The sequence below is a fragment of the Triticum dicoccoides genome, chromosome 3A, assembly GCF_002162155.2.
Source record: "Triticum dicoccoides isolate Atlit2015 ecotype Zavitan chromosome 3A, WEW_v2.0, whole genome shotgun sequence".
NCBI classification, from domain to species: Eukaryota; Viridiplantae; Streptophyta; class Magnoliopsida; order Poales; family Poaceae; genus Triticum; species Triticum dicoccoides.
The window spans coordinates 460,903,635-460,908,600 of NC_041384.1; the positions used below are offsets into that span (position 1 = coordinate 460,903,635).

The 4,966-nt window shown below is 47.3% G+C and overlaps 1 long non-coding RNA gene across 1 annotated transcript; it reads right to left on the minus strand.

The window, feature by feature from the left end:
• Positions 1 to 1,968: 1,968 nt before the first annotated feature.
• LOC119268561 lies at positions 1,969 to 4,086 on the minus strand. Its single transcript, XR_005133218.1, has 3 exons — positions 3,728 to 4,086; positions 3,516 to 3,627; positions 1,969 to 2,427 (listed from the first exon to the last, which is right to left on the minus strand). It is a non-coding gene; the product is annotated as an uncharacterized LOC119268561 (long non-coding RNA).
• Positions 4,087 to 4,966: the final 880 nt, after the last annotated feature.

Consider the following 4,966-nt stretch of genomic DNA (forward strand, 5'->3'; position numbering starts at 1 on the left):
ACATGTTTGTAAACTAAGTGATAAGTGATTCATGCTTTTCAGTTTCATATATCCTCCTGCTTATCAACAACAAAGGCACACCAATCTTTTACAGAGATACAACATATTACTGTACTTTACACAGTTACAATGGCCAGATCAAAAGATACCAACATGAGTACCTCTGAAGTGCACTTTTTAATCATCTTTTAAAATTTCTCATGACATTTTACTGAATAATGTCACCAGATGGATTTTGTATAGAAAAATACAATAGTGTTTCTATAGGCTGTGATTTTATTTTCTACCTTTAGGTATCTACTTCTAAATTTATGTTACTCTGTAATTTACCAAAAAATCCCTATAAATAAACCAGGTATTCGTAATTAAAAAGGCCCAAGCATGAAAAAATGCCAGGTATTTGATGCATAAGCATTTGCCAATTACTTTTTTTAGATGATTGGCCAACAAATTCACATCATAGAATAGAATGTAGCAACGGAATAAAGGAAACCGTGTTGGTATCTATCTTAATTACTGCAGAACCTTTCACTAAATATATCTAGTTTACAACGCATCCTATAAATAAACCAAGCATACTGCATATATAAAAAAAACAGATATAAGAAAATTGTTAAAGGTTGAGGGCAACTTCCGAACCACTGTACTGATCAACATTTGTGAGCACGATGGAAAACATCCTGGCTATAAAATGAACCATCTATCTAATAGCCTAGCCACTTTGGTGAACATGTGATGCACAATTAACGAACATGGAACAACAGCAGAACAAGTAACATATCACGAAATGTGTAGTGTAAAAAATAGCTGCTAAATCATGTTTTGCACCAGCATCATAATAAGTGAAGGCTTTCTTTGGCAACTGATTGTAAATCCGTAATGCCTCTGCATAAAAGCAACTAAACAGGGGATGATTTAGTTGCCAAGAAATAAATTCTTTGCATTTTAACAGAATGTAAATTGTACTCCCTCCGTCCCGAAAAACATGTCGCAGGCGTAGATCATTGCCAATTTTATAAAAAAGCCCTCGTAGTTTCAAAACAATCACAAACAAGTCCCTCCACCCCCGTCGTCTTCCTCCGCCGTCGCCCGTGCGTCTCCAGGGGCCGGCGCCGCCAAGCTGCGTGATTGCCGCCCACCAGGAAGTGTTCCGCCTCCGTCACCACGTACCTTCAACGCCGCCGCCGTCGCCAAGTACTTGCTCCGCCGCCGCCGCCCAGACCTGCGCCGCCGCGATCCCCTCCGGCGGCGATTACCTGCGGGTGTCGCTGGAATTTGCCACCACGATCTGGTGGAGCAGGAGCTCCCTCTCATCATACTCGAGCTCCCGCAAGTCCTCCTCGTGCTCCCGCGAGTCCACCTTGAGCTGCCTCCCGTGCGCCACCGCGATCCAACTACGGGCATTGTCGGAGCTGGCCTCCACGATCCGTCGTGGACAGCAGCTCGCACGCGTCCTCCGTGGTCTCCCGTGAGTCCTCGTCGAGCTCCCACGCGCCGCCGTGGTGCTCCTTCTCTGCCTGCGTGCCCGCCTGTGGTGCTAGCCCGTGCTGCTGCATCTTGTTTCTCCTCTGTTTCTCCCCTGCCGCCGGTGGAGCTCCCGTGCTGCTCCTGCTCCTCTTCCCGTGTTGATGCTACTGCTCCTCTGCCTGTGCTGCTGTTGCTGATTCGTGTTGATGCTACTGCTCCTCTGTTGTTGCTGTTGACTGCCGCCGTGACTGCTGCTGCTGGTGCTATTTGCCCTCTGAAGAAGGTACTCCATCAGAGTACTGCTAGCTTAAGAAGGTACACCATCAGATGAAGTGTTTGCTTCCTTTGTGCATGGTTCTTTCCAAAATGTGGGAAAAACTAACTGAAAAAAGCATGCATGAGCAAAAATATGAGAGCACATACAGAAAAATTGCACACTTCCATGTCTTACAGATACCGCCATTGGAGCTGAATTAATCGAACTGAGCAAGTTTCCTGTATGAGCAAAAATACTAAGCATTCCACCTTACGGCTCACAGCCAATTTGATAATGCATGCGTGGAAATAAACACTTCTGACAGATTACTTAAACACACAACAGCGTCTGAATTAGGATGCATGACTAAACATCTCACCAGGTAAATGTTCAGTAGCTAAATGTGTTGTAGTTTTGGAGATGGCTGTACTTTTAATGAGGTAAAATGTTCCTATTTAGACAATAATAACACTACAAAGTAGCTAGATGATCTCGCCTACTGGTAAATGCATGCTTATATTTTTCTTAAATAGAAAAGAACAGATTAGATAGAACAAATAGAGCAGTTGTTATCATACCATCTCTTCAGTTCTTTACTGCAGCCAATTGATTGGAATGTGCTGTAGTTTCAGTTAACTGACAACAACAATTCTGCAAAAATAGTGTTTACTGAATTCTTTGTGTTGCCGCCAGAGCTCATGTTCCTAAGCAAGGAAGAAGGTAAAATTCAGTTAAAATGTCAGGTTTCAGTTAATCTATACTCCAAACTGTTAACCAAAAAGAGACCCTTGTATGGAGTTAACTGAACCAAATTTCAAGCTGAGACTAGTTCACTGAAACCTGGGCACACCATTTAAAATGATTTATCAATTAAACAACTTTTAAAAAAAAGTTACAGTAGACCAGGACTCAAGCTGAGACTAGTTCACTGAAAAGAAAGGAAAATGCACAAGATCAATAGTCAAGCTGAGACTAGTTTCTGATTTACTCATGTTTGAAAATGTCTAAGTGCTTTGGTTTACAACTAATTAGGAGGCCCACACTACTATCCTGGAAGATGCAGCTATTACTCATTTCACAGTAGGTTGACAATATGCAAATGATTTCCTAGGAGTTTCAGACCTGCTATGTGTGTCTGAATACATGTGTGTCTGAATCATGTGTCCAAGTCAGTCACAAGCACAAGCAGGTCATGTGTATTAAGTGTGCACTGAATCATGTGTTTACTGAATTTTAAACTTGCTAGCAATAAGCTTGCATTACACTTTATAGTCAGATCAGGAGCCAAGCTCTAAAACTGGACTTTTAACTGACTTTTAAACTGAATTTTTACTCCAAAATAAGAGTACCATGCCTGCTTAACTGAATTTTTAACATAATCTCTAAGTGTAGGAGTACTGAATTTTTACAGTAGATTTACACTGATTTTCCAACTCAAGCAGTATTCATTCACTTATTTTGATTTTCCAACTCAATTTTACCATGCCTGCTTAACTGTATTTTTAACATAATCTCTCTCTTGGCCTAGGAGTACTGAATTTTTGAATCAATTTCTACACAACAATACTGAATTGGGGAAAAGAATGAGAGGAGCCCAACATTTTTACTCACATTGTGGAGTAACTTTCACTCACATTCACTAAAATTCACAAGTTGACAACACACTTTACAAAAGCACATCTCAGTTTACAGGAGTACATCTCACATTCACTAAAATTCAGTAGACAAAGAATAAGTGGTTCAGAGAATACGCACATTCAGTAAAGATGAAGTAGAGAAGAGAGGTTCATACCCAGGTTGTAGGCGTTGGTGACAGAGATGGCCCAGGCTGAAGATTAAGTAAACAAGATTGCATGGAGAAGACGCACAAATCTGCGCTGCGTGTGCGTTGTTGCTCTCCTGACCTGCACAAATTGGGAACAACACCATCTTGAGCTTCTAGGAAGCGACAATTTGGAGGATTCTGCGTGCTCCTGCTCCTGCACGAACTGAACCCAACCGAACCTGGAAGGACGAGAGCAGAGGAGGTGGCGGTGCGGTGGATGAGGAACTTGCTCTCCTCGACGATTTGGTCGGCGATTTGGTGAGGAAGATCTCGTCGTCGCTGAACCGCGCCGTCCCCCGAGCAGAAGCTCGCGCCGTCGAGGTTGACATCGCCGTTGGGAGCCAGCAGGGCATCTCATCGTCCGCCGCGGTGGCGTTGGCGGAGCAGGAGGCAGCTGCGGCGAGGGAGCGGGGGAGCAGGGGATTTCCCCCCTGCCGCGGTGTCGTAGGCGTGGGTCTTCCACCACAGAAACAACAAAGAAGCCACCGCCGTTGTATTCCTAGTGGAGCTGTCTCATCGCCGCCGCCGTCGTCTTCCACGCTCGCAAATTGTTAGACTATGTATAGCTTCTGTACTTATGTACGTATATTGTACGTATTGTAACACATCCATTATATATAATGAGATAAACCATCCTTAGAGGGTTGTGCTGGTTCCCCCAAATCTTATTGTCTTACTTGGTATCACGCTAGGTTACGATCGCTTCCGCTTCCAAACCCTAATACCCGCACCGCCGCCGCAGCCGCCGCCGCCTTCACCGCCGCCATGTCGAGCGCCGCCACCACCGCTTCCACTGCTGCGGGGTTCCTCCCGGCCTCTCTTGCGGCTCTGCTCAACCTCCCGCTAGATGTCGTCGCCGTTCCGGCTCCGATCGGGACCAGGAGCATCGGCTCCGTCTACTCCACGCCGTCGGCGCCCTCGCTTGGGCGCGACCTCGTGGTCCACACCGCGGCGCCGCCGTCCGCTGCGGACTCCGCGGGCGTCGTCCCGCCGCTCCTGCCGCAAGCGGATCACACCGCCCCGCTGACGGGGTTGGCGGCGTCCGCCCCGGCCGCGGGCCTTGCGGCGTCCGACCCGGCCGCGAGCTTTGCGGCGTCCGTCCTAGCTGCGGTCCCGCCTCCTCCCGCATCGGCTTCGGTGCCTCCGGCTGCCTCCATGGTGTTTGCACCCCAGGCAGCCCCCTCGATGGGATCGTCTTCGCCGCCGCCGTTTCACTTCGGTCATCTCATCACCATCAAGCTCTCCGCCGACAACTACATCTTCTGGCGTGCGCAGGTTCTCCCGCTCTTGGGGAGTCACTACCTGCTAGGCTACGTCGACGGATCGCTTCCCTGCCCACCCGCACTGGTAGACAGCGTGCACGGTCCGGTCTACAATCCGGCCCATCGCGTCTGGACGGGGCAGGACCAGGCGAACCT